General features: G+C 44.3%; 1 long non-coding RNA gene across 2 annotated transcripts in view; it reads right to left on the reverse strand.

The window, feature by feature from the left end:
• Positions 1–13317: 13317 nt before the first annotated feature.
• LOC146805612 (uncharacterized) overlaps positions 13318–19223 on the reverse strand; it is a 36451-nt gene continuing 30545 nt past the window's right edge. For both annotated transcript variants that reach the window (XR_014967480.1, XR_014967481.1), the window contains one exon: positions 13318–14757. This is a non-coding gene — a long non-coding RNA (uncharacterized LOC146805612). The remainder of the gene's footprint in view (positions 14758–19223) is intronic.

Genomic DNA, 19223 nt, shown 5'->3' on the forward strand with positions numbered 1-19223 from the left:
GATTCTTCATCATCATGCAAAAAGGATTGTGGTCACTATCGGTTGTATTGGCCACAAACATGTCGGTTGTCTCATCCCACAGTTTTACATCAACTAAGATGTAGTCAATGCGTGATGGGCAGCCGACTCTGTTGAAGGAATTGGCCCCATGCTTGTCCGAAGGAGTTCTACAATTGACTGCCCGTAGATCAAACTCAGTTGTCAGTGCATTAATTTGGATCGCTAAGTTAGTCCATCTTTTAATTGGAGGTATATTAAGTGGAGGGACTGTCCATCTGCTATCAATGCCCTCATGCTCAAGCGTGTCGTCTGAGCTCAGAGACTCAAAGGTGCAATTAAAGTCATCTGCTATTACAATTCCCGAACCAGGCGAGCAATTGGATAGAGCTTGTTCGAGAAGTGCCATGGCAGGGGACGATCAACCCCCCTTGGTTCCTCTAATATAAACATTGAACAGGACCAAGCTATCTCCTTCTCTAGGGCCCTTAATAGTAAGTCTCAAAATATCATGTGAATTTGCAGTCTTAAAGCAATATTCACCCAAACAATCAGACGACCTGAGGGCCACACTCTCCCCACACTAGTATCTGGTATACAAAAACAAGCATAGCCTTATTTATGTAGTGGCTCCAAACTCCATGTCTCCTGGAAGATACATATATCGAATCCCTCTATAAGTTCATTCTATTGCGGGAGTTGGAGTTTGTTTTGTAGACCTGCTGCATTCCATGATATGAGTTTAAGCTTGGCAGATGTGGTAACCGTGGCCAGTCTAGCATTTGTCATTGGTGTCCGACTTGGTTGCATGGGGGTCGTGAAGGCTCTAGATGGGCTGATGTTGACCAGGATGATAACTTATGATTACTCTGTGCGGAGCCATAGGGTGGCTAGGTCCAATCTTCCCAGTGATGACTGTGGCTAGCACTTGTGCTTTGGGAGAAAAAGAGCGGGTTTTAGAGTTACTCATTGGGCTCACTGTGGTGGTGCTTGGGTCAGTGGTTGTAGGCTGATCTGTCTTTAGTCAGTCAAGTGCTTCTAAGGATGTTCCTTGCTCTAGGGTGTTTGGAGACCCAACCCCTGTAAGCGATTGGGTACTTCTGAACTGAATAGCTGAATTGGAGGGAGGGCAAGTTCGGTATTCCAAGGCGAGTACATTTTCTGTCAAATCAGTGGTAACAAGCGTGAGTTCAATATGATCACACGCTAGCTCAGAGAGCGAACATCTACGAATAGCAATAATGTCCTCACGAATCAATGATCGACAGCCCCTAATATGTCGAATCCAGTGTATCACTTTATTTTTTTAGGGAGTCATAACTTTCCCGAGCGTTGTTAGAACTAAGCTTGGGGACATTATTCATAAAGATTTTTGGGCCGTGAGAAGAGGGCGCAGTGTATGGATGGTGGACCTACAGGGATGTTTTTGGCACAGAAAGCGAACTCATTGGTATTTGGCTGGAGCTTCCTTGCCCTGACCAAGCTGTAGAAGCGGCTTGTTCAAAGGAATCTCCTGTCGCATAAGCCTTTGGAATACAAAGGTCTTTAGGTGTGATAGCCTTTGCCATATTACGGCGATCAGCTTTGGATGGGAGGTTCAGTGGGAAGTGATGAACCAGAAGTGGCAGTGACAATTGATGTTGCCCTTTCGTTGGGAGGCAACTTATTTATTAATTCCTTTGAATGGTTAACGTTAGGTGGCTGCATGACATACTGGTAACAAGGTGGAACCATTGGTAGTAATGTTTTAACCATTGCGGTTAGGTCTTCGATCATGTGCCTCAAAGTAGCTATCTCGTACCTAAGGAAATTGATGGACTGAGCAATTTCATGCGGTACAAGCGTTAATTGATCTTCACTACCTTGTACTTGTGTTGGACTTGGCAGCTGGGGCGCTACATTAATATCATTATTGTCAATAACAGTGTCATGTGAGGCCAAAGGGGCAAACCTGTTAGAGCAGGGAACTGCGGGATAGTGTTCAGACTCAACATCACTAATATGGAAATCTGGGGAAGCAGTGGAAACAGTGACCTCATCCTGTCCTTTCGCCTTCCCTTTTGTTTGGGCTTCTGATGTCATAGTACTATGATCATGATTTCCCTTTTTGGAGTGCTTCTGAAACATTGTGGGGATAGTTGTTAAACGTAATGGGCTGGTATATATAGGTGGTAATTGGCCATTAGTGCATGGCTCTGTTTGTTCGGATGCTAGAATAGCCTCACACTCGCTAACAACAGTGTCAATACTATCGATGACACAGTTGCCAGCTCCATGTTTTGGGGCTTTTCTGGCTTTCTTCCCCTTGCCTGCTCCACTGTTAGTACTGCTTCCCGCCATTATAACCTCCATAGTTTTCCGTTTGCCCATATTCCAACAAGGAAAATGATAATTTGAGATATTTAAGCACTTAAACAGTTATCGGGTGATGGCCTGGGTACAGAGAAGTGCCAAGATCACAAAACAAATGTCAATGAAGACTAACAAGGTATAGATCCGGGGGGCCAGATACAGGTACCCAGTACTTAGAAGATAGCTCACGCTAAATTTCCAAAGTCAACTCGGGTATGAGGGCAAGTGGAACAGTACCTTGTCTAGATATAATGTGCCTGGAACACCTGGAACACCAACCGACAGCTGGATGAAAGGGAGGTGGCCCTGCCCCTTCCTGGCAATGATGGGCAAGGACGGGCCTGCCCTTGGCCTGGGCTTCACCTGGATGTGGCCCACGCTGTGGGATGAGGTTAGTGCTAATGAGGGCTCATGTGGCTCCTTCCTCTCAGGTGACTGCAGACGGGAGGCTCACGATGCACTCTGGGATTTGGAGTTCCACCAGAGCGTGTGAGCAGATGGAAGAGCTCGTGTTTGTGGCAAAACCGGTACGCCCCTGGAGTGGCTGGGTTTGGAAAAGCACAAGCAGGATCACAGCCCCCTCTTCAGCCCAGCAGTTGCTCCAAGTAAGCCCCCGCAGTTCGTTAGCGCGTCCCACGCCGAGAGATTAGGTCAGCACTAATGAGGGCTCAGGTGGTTCCTCCCTCTCATGTGACTGCAGGCAGGAGGCTCACAATGCACTCTGGGATTTGGAGTCCCATTAGAGCGTGAGATCAGATGGAAGAGCTCGTGTTTGTGGCAAAACAGCTGCGCCCCTGGAGTGGCTGGGTTTGGAAAGCACAAGCAGGATCACAGCCCCCTCTTCAGCCCAGCAGTTGCTCCAAGTAAGCCCCGCAGTTCATTAGCGCGTCCCATTTGGTAAGATGCGTGCGGCATTTCATGTACTGGTTGTGGCACATCTATAGGCACTCTTCAAAATAAGTAAGTGGATTTGCGACATCGCTTGTTCGTTCGGGTTTTTTTAGGCAGCACATACTGTACTATCGAGCACTACCTTTGGGGCATGTTGACATGGAAACACTAAGCGCACCATCATCATTGAACATTAGCGGCCAACACGCTTTCAAATCGTCATGGCAGGCAGCACTTTTTAATAAATATGAATAAAAGTGGGCACTTGTTTGTCAAAGAACTACACAAAACAGAAGCGTTTCATTTTTTTATAGCACATTAACTCATTTTACTGTTGCAGCATGGGAATATTTGGCTATTACGCATGACACTGTTTTTACACATACCATGCTGGTCTTATACTCTCTCGGCGTATTTCGGCATGTTTAGTACCAACATTGCGGATTTTGACAGATATACTCTGGTGGCGCGTTCTTTGGTTTATGGATACACATTATTTTTTTCAGAGTTATTTTCAAAATCAATCTCAGGTTGAATTTATGTTGTGTTGTGAGAAGACTATCTGGTTGTGAAACACATTGGGGCATATTCTCAAGGACTTATCGACGAGTTAGCGGCATTTTATCTCAGCCAAAGTGGCAATAGATTCATCGCCCTATTCACAAGCTGGTGCTAACAGCCGATATCGCCAGTTTTCCTGCGATAGCAGCCGCAAAAAACATTGCCACGGATGACAACGGCAACTAACACTAATGAGATGCAGAGTAGGCGTTCCTGTGCAAAAAGCCACAATAACATCACTTCGCAATATTATCAACGACCAGCCAGATCGGCGATAAGATCCCACAACAGGCAATGAGGCGCATTAGCTGCAGCGATTTAACACCTGCTCTTACCTGACGTTAAGTCAGACGACAACCTGTACCATAAAAGAGAGTCCAGCCCAGAGCCACACCTGAAGAACAACAGATGCCATGGAGCTACTGATCATGCAGTTCGGAGTCCCAAGAGGGCCACAACACCCACCGCTACCACACCCAGGCCCGCTACCCCCCGTGGACACCCCCGACTACCACAGAGGCAGCGCAGACAAAGACAACGGATCTTCAGAAAACGCACCAGCCTCACAGACTTAACACAAGAGGATGTCATTGCCCACTATAGGCTCAAAAGGACAACCATCCTCCGCATCCTGACAATCATTGCCCACAGGCTGACGGTACCAACACAGTGGACAACCAGCATCCCTCTGCAGACAAAGCTGCTGGCTGTGCTGCACCTGTTGGCCTCTGGGACCTTCCAAACAACAACTGCCAGAGTTGGAAGAGTCTCACAGCCATCCCTATCCAAGTTCCTCACAACTGTCTTGGACGTGGTGAAGTTTTGGCGTTGCCAAGGAAGTAACTAATGCTTGTGTCTCTGTTGTAGTGTCGGTGCCACCCGCCCCGCAATGTACAATGTTGCACTGTAGCATGCCCCCGGAGTGTGGGCTCGGCCAAAGGGGTAAATGAAGGAGCGCAAGTCCGCCCGGGGCACGGGATCGCCGGCGGGACTCGGTAGTGGTGACCTTTGGCAGTCACCCTGTGGGCACGCGATCAGCTGACGCGTGTGCTACAATGAGATGGTTGCAGGTATGAGGAATCTTCGCAACCATCTGGTTTTGATGTGAATCTTGCATGAAGTAAACAGTTGGAACCCCTACAGCCCTGAAGAAGTTGCACAAACTATTTTCAACGAAACATGTTGGCTTGTAGATATTGATTATGGTTTGACTAAAACCATTTATTATTGGGAAAGCTTACAGCGCTTAATAATGTTACATCAAGCTAGTAAGCCGTACCGCTTTTAAATGGTGAGAATTACATATTTATTCTCACAGGGTCCAGTGGGCACTTGTAGTGACTCTATGCATTGACAGCTCATTCACATTTAGGTTTTACTGTCTTCTTCCTTTTCTTCAGGTTTTCGAGAGTCTCACGATAGAACACACACTTTCCTTTTTTTCGGGAGAGAAAGTAACCGATGATAATATGTGGGTGTGCTAGTGAATACCAACAAGCAAACCCCTTGGTGTTACGGGGGAAGACTGCCACCTCTGACAGGATCAGCGATCTCTTTGGGCACCGGATGGAATTGCAATCCCGTATGGAGGCGGTGCCAAAGCAGGCACCGCCATCGGGATTACGATATCCCTTTCCGACAGACTTTTCATGTCAGAAAGACTGCCAAGAAAAGGCTATTGAAAATTAATTTTGTGGGCCCCATACAGGGCCCCCTTCCATCGTGGGTCACTGTAAAGTGGCCCAGGCACCACATTTAGTTCCCGCATGCACCTCCATGCACTGTATCATGCACCACATGGTGCATGGCAAAAGGTGCATGGGGTGCCGGAGCTGCTTCTTTACATGGCGGCTTGTGCTGCAGCCCTTTTCCTGGGCGCTGCACAAGTAGCCGCATAAAGGAGCACTTTGCGACTGCCAACCTTGCAATCGCATCATAATGCGGTGGTCGGATGACCAACTGCTTGTCAGGTGGTCTCCTGACCACTGCAATAACGGTCGGTGGTCCGACTGACTGCCACCCTGATAAGGCTCTTTGTCTTGTGGGCTGAACACATTTTATTGTTTCAGTTACACTTATAGTTTTTAGTTAGTTACCTATTTTGGTTACATTTGCAATAGCGAATGATGGCATTTTGCTTATTTTTATAGACATGTACTGTTAGAATTGGGCTAATGTTTAACTAGGGTGTGAGCCCTGGTCAAGCAGCAACCACAATCCTAGTCAGGGTAAAGCACAAGCAAACCTCAAATTAAACTGATGTCAGCCCCAGGTAGCTTCACACAGAGCAGTAAGGCTTAAATTAGAGGCAATGTGTAAAGTAGTTGTGCAACACTTCAAACAGTAAAACAGTGGAAAACACCACCAAAAAAACTCACACCAGTTTAAATAAGCAGAGCCTAATTTAATAAATAAAACAAGACCAAAATGACAAAAATCCAACTATGAAATTGCACTTAAAGGCATAAAGAGCCAACCGTGGCCATCTGTTCATGCTGGGCTGAATAAAAGTCAAGAGTTCAGGCCAACTGCGATTGAGCTTGGGTCAGATGCAGTCCCGGACTAGACCTGAGGATGTTTTACCTTCTCAGGTTTTGTGGCAATAGTTCCGTTCGCGGTGGGGAGGTTTCCAGAGAAAAAAAAGCGTCACAGTGGCGGTCTCTTTGTACAATCAATGTTTGCTGTGTGAAGTGATGGGCTGCTGTTGGCTCTCACTAAATTTCAGTGTGAGAGGTACAGTTCCAGTGTGAACTGGCTCGCTCGCAGTTGCGAAGAGTCCATAAACTTGATTCAAGGAGCCCAAGAGCCATACCAAGGGATCGGGACCTGTGAGACACTACTTGGGGGTCAGGAACTCACTGCAGATGGATCCAGGAGCTGTTGGGGAACCTTTAATGTCCTTGAGGCTCAGATCAGGGGACCATCAGACTAGCCCTTTGAGTCACTCGGGGGTCCTGGGTTCAAGATGAAATTGCAGGTCCAGTTCTTCTTCCCCTGGCAAGAGGGCAGCAGGTCAGCACAACAGGGCAGTAGTTCCTTTATAGCAGCAGTCCAGTAGCAGTCCTTGTACCAGCACAGCAGTCGCTCTTCCTGACAGAGTTTCCACAGGTCCAGATGTGTAATGAAGGGTTGAGGCTGAGGTCCTTCTTTTATACCCTGGTGCTGTGGTTCTGGAAGGTTTGAGAAGCTTCTAGACAGTGGCTTTGAAATACATAGAAGTTCCTGCCTCTCCTGCCCTGGCTGATGTAACAATGCAGGGTCATTAGGCTCTTTGTGTGAAGGCAGAGCACAGGCTATTCAGGCATAAGTGGGCTATGCTCAGCTCAGCCCCCTATCCTACCAGTAAATGGCCTAGTCAGGCACACCTAATCCCCTTATTGTGTGACTGTCTGGGATGAATTTACAAAGTCCAACTGTCAGCTACACCCGGACATGTGAACCAGGGCGGGCTATAGGCACAGAAGGGGCTAAAGACAGGAAAATGTCAACTTTCTAAAAGTGGCATTTTCAGTCTTGCAATTTCAAATCAACTTCACCATGAGTTACAACTTTAAACTGTGATTCCAGAAACACCAAATATAAACTGGTCATCCCTTCCCATTTGGAAATTAGAGTTAAGAATGGTGTAATAAGGCAACTCCAATGTTAACCTATGTGAGAGATAGGCCTTGCAGTAGTGATAAAGGAATACAAGTGTTTTTCACTACCAGGACATTTAAAACGTAAAAGTACGTGCCCCATGCTCTTTAGATACATTAAACACTGCCTTTGGGCTGTCCAGGGTCTACCTTAGGGGTGACATATGTTTTTTAAAGGAACGTTTGAGCCTGGCAAAAGGTTTATTTTTCCAGGTTGAAGTGCCAGTTTAAACTGCACATACAGGCTCTGAAATAGCAGATCTGAGGCATGTTTCAGGAGCTACCTAAGTGGGTGGCGTAAAAAGTGCTGCAGGACCACTACTAGTATTTCATTTACAGCCCCTTCACTAGGGATCTACAAGTAAATGAAATATGCCAATTGGGTATAAGCCAATAATACCATGTTTAAGCACAGAGAACAATCACAATCACAAGCACAAATTCAGCAAAAGTAGGAGGAGGGAGGCAAAAGGTTTGTGGATGACCCTGGGCCAAGTCCAACAGGTACCATTGAACCTATCACCCATGGATTGAAATCTAGTACACTTCTTGCCCAAACAAAACTTTCTCTGTGATTTAGCCTTACAAAATTTCTATGCCATTTACTACTAGGTAAGCTTGCCAAGCATTTCAATATAAATATCTGCCTGTTTTCTCATTATTAGGAGCTAAATCTTAAATGATATGTATCATTTGATTTAGTTCCTGATTATGTCTAGATTGAATACAGCCATTTGAATCCTAATCAATTGTTATAACTAGATTATAAATAGAGTGAAAGGATTTTTCTATATAAACAGTAGCTTTGGTATTACGAGAATCACAACCTCAATATTATAATGTGGACTATCTAAAGATATTGTCTTGCATTATATTGATCAATTATGTTTAGTTGATTCAATAAGGAAATGTGTATTGTTCAAGTCAACACTTTATTGAGATATCATATTTTGATAAATGTTATAATGAAAACTACCCAAAAAGGTTTAGTAAGCCAATGTTGACTGATTTTAAATGGTTGTGCTGAGATCAATCATTTGAAAACTCAAGAAATAATACCAAATGTGAGAATATGGGAATGATATTTTTGAATATGACCCTGAAATAAAAAAAATTGCATTAATTAAAATGTGAAAACACTATTTTGGGGGGATTATAAACATAAGTGCTAAGTAAATATACGAGACTAATGCATGTGACTATTGGGTGAATTGTCTGAAATCTTGTTTATTTAGTTTTTCAGATATTTCTTAGACCCCGTGTTAATCTGTATGACACAACAGTGTTTACTACGCGATTGGTCTATACATTTCACGGTCCCGATGAAGGTGGAGTTGTTAGCAGAAGATGTCCACGGCATTATGTGTCTACTTTTTTAATTGTTTGCTGTTGCTTGACTCCCGCTGAGAAATTTAAATGATGAATCACACCTTCAATAATGTAAAGCTCTATGATTCATAACAGAGACTTTGTTTTTAAGCAAAAGTACCATTTGGGTGATTTGTAGTTATGATTGCAGGGTTATGTTTATCTTTTTGAGTGGTTTCACAGGAATATGAATTGAATGTATTTTACTAATTGAATACATGCTTTTCTGATATACCTGATTAAAGATAACGTTGTACTGCTAGAGTTGATCTGAGCAGTAATTGTTGAAAGCGATGTATATTCTTAATCATGCTTCATTTTTTTAATATATAGGTTAGTCCTATTTTTGTAGGTGCAGAGACTCCGCAGACATGAAGATAATACTTGTGACAATCATAAACATACACAAAAAGTTTACAGTTGTGAATCAGGCGCTTCATGTGCACTCTATTGCCTTTTTCTCCACTTCTTGTTTGTGAAAGATTTGCAATCTCAAATTTAACCAAAGTAAAACTGCTATTGCTATCTTTAATGGCACTTCCCCTACCTTAAGCAGGTTGGACCTGCTGCATGTCAAGATGGCAAAAAAGTAGGTATAACCAGGGCCGATTTGCATGCAGAAATGACTTCCTGCTGTGATAGTTCTAATTCTCCTACATCTACTCAACAGCAACACAATATAGTAGTGTCTTCTAATTTCTGCAACAAAATCCATCTCCACATCAGTCCCAGACAGCACATCTCCCCTACATATGACTGCCAGTCACCTAAAGAGTAAGAGGCAAAACCAATGTCATCACCATAGGGCTATCAAATGGAAAGCCCCAGAGTTCTTACAGAACAAATTGCTCAATTCCATCCCCACCCCCACATGCAAAATCAGAACTAACCATTCCAGCTCATATGAAAGCCACACATCTAGACGAAATAGATGGCTGCTACATCTTTCCTGTCCTCACAGCAAATCTTTGGAACATCCCCACTCTTCAAATACTATCAGCAGCTGATATATTTACGCTCATAAACTTCAAATAATAAATCTCTTTATATCTCTATATAAATACAAAGGGACACATGTTCAAATAATGTACATGAGAATTTAGATTTTTTTCAATCTTTTAAGGACTGTGTTCGAAAAAAAGAGACACCTCTCTGGTTGTTTATTTTTCCTTAAATTGGAACACACCCCCAAATTGCAATAGCAATATTAATTACTTCAGCTATTATTAGTTTGCACTTGTTATTGTCTCAATGTTTTTCCCATTTACAGATCCAGGGTACTGCATGTGTTTGTGTTTCGCTCCCTTCTATTCAAGGTAACATGATCATGGGACTGGCCGAGTGATGGCAGGTATCAGCTCAGCTCTGCACACACCACCATGCTGAAGTTCATATTTCAAAACAGAAATCCTAGGGAATTCCTTATTGATACCATGCACATGACAGAATCAAGGGGGATCCACCTTTGTACTCTACGTGCGTGCTGTGTCAGAAAGGGAACACAGGGATTCATTCCCGTTTCATCAGAGGGTGTGGGCTCACCCAGGGAAAGTACTCATCTTCCAATTGTCTCATTACATTTTGTGGAATACCCTTTGACTATCAGGGAAAAAGGGGGATTTCCCAGGGAATCTCTAAATTATCAAGGGGGTGATTTATGAACCTAATGTCAACTCTGTACTTGCAGACAAAAATGAATCATATTAAACTATGGAAGACGGTAATAACTCTGTAACTTGATCAGCATCCCCTAAAGGCAGCCCCGTGAGGCTCAAAATACATTGGGGATACACTAAAATTAAACTGGAAATGATGTGCGGATTTTCAAACAAATGAGTTACCATACCCAATAACACAAGAAAATGATATGACTAAGATAACAAAGTAGGCAATAAAAGAATATATTTTTATGAAAACTAATTTATACTGACCATATAAATAATTTAAAGTCTTTACAAGTGGTGCCTTCTTTGATAACAGGCAAAACTGTCAACTGACCTACCAGGGTTGTGTGAAATTCAGGCAATTTGCTTTGGCTTATTTACATTAAATATGTTGAAATTATGCATTATTCTACAATATCAATCCCTTCATTTTTTACAATATTTTAGCACGAAATGCATCCCTGTATCAATTTTTGCTGCAAGGGCACTTCTAAACAGAAGTAAGGGGAACAATAGTTGCTCTCATTGTCTTGATTGCGTGCATTCTTGGTCAATTTTTATATTGAGTTGCAGTGGCGGCTTGCACTGGTAAACGTGGTTGGCGGGCAAGGTGGGAGTTGGGGGGAAGTCGACAGACAACAGAATAGGATTGCGTGCATTCATGGTAAATTTTTACAGTGAGTTGCAGTGGCGGTTGGCACTGGTAAACGTGGTGAGCGGGCGTGGTGGGAGGGGGAAGTCGACAGACGATAGAATAGGAATATTTAAATAAATAAATAATACCTATTCTGTCGTCTGTTGGCTTGCCCCCCTGCTGCGCCCTGCCCTGCCCCGTCTCACCACGTTTACCTGTGCCGGCCACCGCTGGTGAGTTGTGCATTCACTGAAATCTTACCTAATTTTAATTATGCAAAGTAGAGTAATGTTGTAATTTAGGAAATTGCGCATAACAAGTATAACGTGAAATACCTAAAATTATGCCATTTACTCCTGTGTCATTTAAATTTGACCCATGCCTGCACACAATTTACACACAACCTACCAAGCGAAAATCTACAGGTGAAAAGTGCTGCCGGACTTTGACATCTCAGGAGTTTTGGGGGCAGATTTACAAGCCCGTTGCGCCACTTTTGTGTCACTTTCCCCATGTTAAAAATGACGCAAAAGTAGCGCAAGGGGCTTGCAATTCTGCCCCTTGATATTTAGTACACCTTTCTCTATTGTCCACTTCCACTGCTTTGAAATTCGAGGCAGGGTGGAGGGTGACTGTACATAAGTAGAGGCTTAGAGTAGAGGTTTATTGGATGTGGGTTTTGTGCAGTTATCTAAATAAAATGCTTGAGGCTTTAATGTGTTGAACAGACACTGAAAAAGTATGATATCAGCAGTTCCTAACAAAGTACATTCCACCGAGGACAATTAATTATGCATGGATGCTGAGCGTACAGAGTATGCTCTGACACGAACATGTTTATTCGTGGTACAACATCTGGTCCCAGGCAAAAGGTAGACCTTTGACAAATGCTGTAGTTGGTGTGCCTTCCTGGGAAAACATTGAAGCGTTTAACATTAAAGCACGTCTGGGAATTGAGAGCACAGGATATGTGACGGAACTAAAAATAATGTACGGGGCCAAGAAACTTTTGGAGAAAAAAACAACTCAAATAATTGTCTACATTTTAAAATCTCAAAAAGAATGTTATGAAACTTTCTTTGTAATTTCTTGTACTTTCTTTCGCTCTAGCTTTCCAACCTAGAATGCTAGTTCATGTGAGGACAAATGTTAAATTAATGGGGGATCCTAGATAATGTACAATTTCTTAAAACAATATCTCAATAGCTTTGCATTGTATTGACACTAGCAAAGTGACTTCTGAACAACACAAGTTTTTGTAATCTTCATTCATCAGCGGGCTCAGCAATATTTTACATGGGAAACCATGCAATTATATTTTATTCAATTTAGGTTTATTTTTCATTGTTTTTCATTTCGAAACTTTTGCAGCTCTCAACTTAATGCCATACAATGGGAAATGGGAAGTTCCGTAGTTCTTTTACTTGCAAAATATGGTAAAAACATCAGTTGTGCCAGGCAGCCTGATGTGTGAACATAAGAATTTTCCTGAGCATTATGTATGGGAATATATTTTATGTTGAGTCCCTCGCGAGAAACAAGTATTAATGCTATTGAATAATTGGCACAAGCCGGCTTCAGAGTATTCTCAAGGAAAGGTTTAAGGCATTGTATTACGAGCACTAACTAACACAAGAAGTTATATGAGGTGTAGAAAAAGTTTAAAAAATAATTCATTGTAAAAGTAAAAAGGTTGACGCTAAAGTAAAAAAAGCCGTAGTAAAAGCAGAAAACGTGGGTGCCAATTCACAAAGGTGTTTATGAGTAAGTGAAGATGTACTACAGAAGTACTACGTCACATACTTAGAAATGACTTTGCAATTAGGCCCGTCTATGAACAGTTGTAGGACAATAATTGTGACCACTGCAAGACTGCACTTGGTCTAGTAAAATCATCGCCTACCCCTAGATGTGAGGTGCTTGTTAAAACACCCTGCACTAAAGACACTGTGCACTTGAGTGACATGTGTAACATCCCTTAAAAATATGCAGAAACGTTTTTAAATATTCTTAAAAGTTATTGCATCTATTTGTTGAACACATTCATTTGTATGCCATATGCGAAGGTTATAACTAACGTCTGTTCTTCTCGGATATATATGTAATCAATAAGTAATTTCTGTTGGGTTAGTAATATATACACCCGGAATAGAGCATCATCTTTTTAAATAACTGGGAAGAAGTCACTTTAGTTTCAGCAAACATGGGAAGATTGGGAACAGAAGCCTCTCTAAATGTATTCACCCATGCACCTAGTCTTTCATTTTTATAGCTAAGAAAACATGCTAGAGATGGCAGATTCAAGTCCCCTGAGTAATGCCATTTTATTTTGAGCTCCCAGCAGGACCTCAGTGATGAAATATAAATGTGGAACATTTATCACTTGTACAGTCATATTTTTCAAAAATACAAACATTCCCAAAGCCGTTCGTTCAGGGAGTTGTTCCCAAGCATGCTCATTTGGAATACTTGTTTGTGCCAACTCTTAAAGTAAATAGATCGATAGGCTGCTACCACAAGTCTTGAATTCATGTTACTTGGAACAAAACTCTGCAGTCTGGATGTTGCAAAAAAGAAACTTGTTTTAATTGAGGAATAGATATGCATGGGTACTATGCAATGTTATTAGCTTTACATTGGGACACATTGCCTGCCAAACTCATTCTACTGTCATTCATATGCCACAACTTGTTAATCAGAGCATTTGCCCCCTGTATTCGGCTTTTACTCACTGTTAAAAATACAATTTTGCATGGTAAAATCTTTTATATATAGCTCTCATCATCCTGTGCACCAGGGGGTTGCCTGTACAGGTTTGGAGGGAGCCTGTACACGTGAGGGATGTGCCTGTACAGGTGGGGTTGTGCCTGTGCCCGGGGTTGTCTGCACAGGTGCTGGACAGGCCTCGACAGGTGGAGAATGCGTACAGTCTTCCATATAGAATGATATATGGTCATGGTGCATCCTTGACGTGTTTTTGCAAGATTTCTCAATCCAGTCCAAGACATGGGTCTGCCTGTCAATCAACTGAGGGACTGAGTCTGAAATGTCAGCCAGAATAGCCCCTATTGCATAGTGTCCTGCCTCACATCAGACTGTTGCTGTAAAAGATCTTCCTCCTACTGATCAACATAAGCATCTACCATTCCCCTCCGCATGGGACACCCTCTGATATGAAAATATGGTCCACCAGCACAGGGAGGGATGGCACATGGAAGACTGTGGGGAGGAGATTCATGCTAGGGCATACCTGCTCCTCACCAGGGGTGTTAGGTCCTTCAGATGCTTGAGAGAAAGCCTGGGATGCATTGTCATGGGAGGAGTGTGTAGGAGAAGCAACACATCAGCCTTGGACATGAGGGCTGTGAGAAGGTGATGGTTGTGTTGGGGGAGGTGACCTCTGTGGCTGGTTGACTGACTGCTAGGAATGGGCAATTTCCTCAGAAGAGAAGTGGGAGGTACAATATCCTCATCCAGTCCTCTGCTGAGACCAGCACCTGCTCATCTTCTTCATCCTCATCCTCCTCTTATCGAGCAGTGTAGGCCTCTGACATTTTTGCTTAGAGTAGGATCGGGTTCTCTCCTCATATTGCTCGCTGTCCTCCACTGGTGGATGGTTTAGCTTCATCAAGCAACTTATTGTCCTCAGCACCTGAAAGACAGAAGTTGCAACATGATAAGTATTTGCCACAGAATATCATGTGCTACAACCCAATGGTTAGAATCATTTTTCTTTGCATCTATATGAAGTTTCACATGTGAACTGCTTTCTGTAAAGCTACATGTGACAACTCACACTGTAGCACTGAGGTGTTCATTGAAGATGTGCAATGCAAGACCACACTTACCAGCTTCAACCACAGCTCTGTATGGTACTGAGATACTCTGTGATTTCAGCTGCTGAACATAGCTCCTTGATTGTATGGCAGAAGACATAATCATCGATCCAGCAGCTTCAGAAGGAAGTGACACCTTAAGTAATGTTCAATATGAATTTTAAGTGAAGATGCAGAAGGTAAAGTCATTCCCCGTGTACGGGACGTTTTTTGTACGAATCGTAAATCGGAAAGCCGGTCCGGATCGTACTTGTATGCTCGGACTGTATTTTTACGATTCGTACGGAAAAGTGTCCGGGTATGTCTCGTACAACTTTTCACGATACGATTCGTACGGATCGGGCCGATCCGTATGTACTTTTTCCCATACGAATCATACTTCACGGGTCGGACATGACTTGTACGGAAAAAAATACGTATACGAGTCGTACGGAAAAAAAAAATACAGGATCGGAATCGCCCCCAATGTGCTTAGAAAAGTGGCAATTTCTGCGAATTTACATTCACAATGATTTGGTAGTTGTGAGCTATTTGAAAAATAAAGGTTTTCAACACTCAATGGCAAATTGGAAGCTAACATTTGAAGTACCTATTATTCTGGGACTTGTAATGTGATAGACACAATTAAACACATGAGAGTCCAATTCACCATTGCACAAACATGAACTGACTTCCATAGTCACATTTGCAGTTCTTAATAGAAATTTATCAAATAAAGTCATTGTTTATTCATCATATAGTATTTAGCACCCTATTAAGATCATCTTCACAGGCAGACCATGCAGCAGGTGGTTGTACATTGTGGAAAGGACGTCCTACTCAAGTGCTAGTAAACAGGGTTGAGTATGTCCACCATTGAGAGCTCTGGTCACCTCTATTCTTATAAACTTCTCCTTTACCTGTCTCCTCTCATCCTGCCACTTCTTTTGATGTCTATGATAATCTAGACATATTCACACAATGGTCTGACTGCATTAGCCAACGGCTACCCTAAGGCTGTCTTCTGTGTTGCAACGCTGAGGAATGGAGGAAGTCCTTTTTTGTAGTTCCCCACAACAAATCTGACAATCATCAGGGTCTCCTCCTCTGTGATGTTTTTCTTCCTCCCCACATTCAACATACCTACACTTGGCAGATGGCATGGCAAGGCATAGAGCAGGGAGGTGAAGTATGTATGTGGAAAAACCAGAGCCATGGATGTGTGTTGCTATTATGGGGTTTGGAGTGCATTAGTTACAGGTGGCATAAATTGTCAGCAGGTGTATTAAATTACACTTACCACATGCAAATGCAGAGGTTCTGCCCTGATTGCAGAGGTTTTGCCCTGAGTGTGGAGATCCCGCACTCAGAGGAGAGATTCTGCCCAAGTCAGAACCTTCGCCTGAGTGCAAAATCTCCATCCTGAGTGTGGAACCTCCACAGGAATAAAGATATAACTCGTAAGTCCCTTTGTGAATGGCAATAAGTAGTAAAGAGTTTTGGTCTAAATATACGCTTTTGGTCTAACTTTACCTTTGTGAATCAGGCCCATTGTTTGTAATAGAATTTTCCACATAGCATTTAGATGGGTGCTTAAAGGTCCACACACTAGGAGGGGGCGTGGCAGCAACATGGCCGTATAGTCGCACAAGCCGGAGGCTCCGGCGGCCCATACTTAATGCTGTGTCAAATTCTGTCCTTTCTTCACCATCAGAGCCCAAAACCGAGCTCTCCTAGACTGGGGGAACTCAGAGAAGAAGTCGGAGTCATATGATTGTAGCCCTGTGAGCCAGAAACCGCGGCCGAGGCAGACGCGCTGAAGACACGCAGACAGACAAGATGGCATGGCAATGAGCTAGACGACCCGGAAGAGGTGAGAGAGGATGAGACTGGAGGTGTCCTGACTCCACAAAGAGGTGAATTCCCTCCTTCCAGATATCCTAACACCGCTGGCCATAAGTAGAGGCTACCAATAGACGGACGCACAGTCGATCCAGTGCCTGAGGCAGAGCGGCTGAAAGAAGCCACCAAGAGTGGTAAAGTGCGGGCTGCCACCAAAGACAAGCAGTGCCCAAAGAAGAAGGGGTGGATGAAGACTTCTCTGGAGATGGAGGCCTGCTGAACTGGGACTAGGGCAGAACCAGGAGCCCAAGAATGTGACATGCTGAAACTGGGGCTACGAGAAACGGAGTGTACAAAGCAGACGCCCGGAGGATCTGAGAGTGGTAGAGTGAGGACCAACACCAAAGAAGAGTAGTGCCCATAAAGAGGGGGAGAATAATGCTGGAGCCTGCGACATCCTAAACAGAGACGAGGGCGGACTGCAGGAGTAAGAGAGGTCAACACCCAGAGGCGGCCTGGCCGGGAAGAAGCACCTTCCTTCATTTACTGTGTGTGCGCTGTTGGCAACACCTGAGGCCATCCGGCAGTGTGCCTTGAGACCATCCCGGTCAAATTGACAACCGAGCTCGTGAGAGGGGTGACACGGTGCGGGGAGATGCCCATGTAAGGCAGAGAACAGGCCAACATGCCAGAGAGGCAGAGCAGACAGAGGAGGAGGATGGGCCGTCTGGAGGAGAGAAGAAGAAGAAAACATAAGAGTTGACTGGAGAGACAACCCAGATAGGAAGAAGGAACAGGAGGGGCTCTCAAAGTCTAATGGCCTAGGCTTCAAAGCATGCATATCAATGATATGGAAGAGAGCAATATAGAAAGGGAGGCCGCTCACTCCCAGACACCTGGGAAGCCTGGAGGGGATAGGGGAAAAGGAGACCCCTGAGAAGGATGGTACACATACGGTGTAAATCCCCCTCTCCCAGATCACAACAATTCAAGACTGAAGCGTGGGCCTAGACGGACCAGATGAAGCTATAGAGGGACTCAAGCCCTGCCCCCTCACCCAACCAAACCCAGTAGCAAAACGTCCTAATCCCCCAGGATGAGTAGTGGAGCCCTAGGTATCAAAAGTACCCCTATGGGTGAGACTGTGGAGTGAGGGGCCTAGAAGTGGGTATGAAGAAGCGCCCCATAGCCAGCAGAGGACTACGAAGAGACCAGTGAGTCTACCACTGCTGGTTTATCCCCCCATGGACAAATCCTCCGAAGAGCCCCTCAGGCTTGCACCAGCCTGTAGGCAGAGAACAGCTGAACTAAGAAGCGTGATCTGAGAGGTCACCTGGCCAAGCGGGACACAGCTGGGAAATAGGCTTGTGGACGAAGCAGATTGAGGCCCAGGAAATACTTGTCAGGAGAAGTGGTGGACCCACTCCTAGAGATGACTAGTGTCAGGATTCACAGACAGCGCACCACCGGCCGTGAACTGGAAATGGGCCGGGTACGAGACATTACACCAGAACTACAACTCCCGACGGGCGTTGCGAGAGATGCATCACGTGACTCACGCTACGCCCGTCGCGGACGTAAAAGGGGAAAGGTCGACTCCATCGAAGCCAATAATTCTTGGACCAAAGACGCGCCGAGGAAGCGCGGTGATACCGAGAAGGAGCACGGAAGGAGGAACAGTCAGGTAGCAGACCGTAGGAACCCCGGAGTCCATACTACTGAGGTAGGCGTGTTGTTACCGATTTCTCTCCTCGGCTCCCCCTTAGAACAGAGTTCGGAGACAAAGTCTTGGTGGACCTGAAAGTCAAGGAAATCTCCTGTTGAACTTGTGCGAAGTAACGCCCCTCTGTTGGAGAGACCGGTCGGTCTCATGCAGAGGAGCAGCAGAGAATTATTGGTATGGCTATCCCTGCAGGGCATGTTGAAGCCCGTTCTGTCTCTCGAGGTGAGAGAGCCTATTGACTCGGAAACCTGTAGGGGGCAAAAGTCTTCTGTTGAGATTCGCTGAATATAGGGGCGGACCATTTCGCCCAGCCACGAGTGTGCATCCATGCATAAGGGATGTTCTGTTATGTGTAATTCGTTGTTGCTGGCAGAAGCAAGCAGTGATAAAAGATACGACCCTGTCGCCAGCCCTCATTATTGTTTCTTATATGTTCCTTTCTTCAGACATAAGAGAGAGTCTGGTCAAGAAGGGGTGGTGCCAACACCGGTGGCTTGAAACTAGAAGGGCATTTCACAAGTGGGTACATGTGCGTGTAATGTGCTAAAGGTCTGTTGTGTTCCCTGTGTTGGCTCACTGCAATGTTGCCCAATACGTGTGATCTTTCCTTTTCATTTGTATTAGTTGCCTGAGACCACTGACCACTGCCTCTAGCTCTCCCATATATGTCTTGACGTACCTTCTTTGCTTTACAGGTGAGGGGGTGAGCTAGAGTAGAAAGCACTGACATTAATGGTA

The sequence above is a fragment of the Triturus cristatus genome, chromosome 8 (assembly GCF_964204655.1).
Source record: "Triturus cristatus chromosome 8, aTriCri1.1, whole genome shotgun sequence".
In the NCBI taxonomy this organism is placed as follows: Eukaryota; Metazoa; Chordata; class Amphibia; order Caudata; family Salamandridae; genus Triturus; species Triturus cristatus.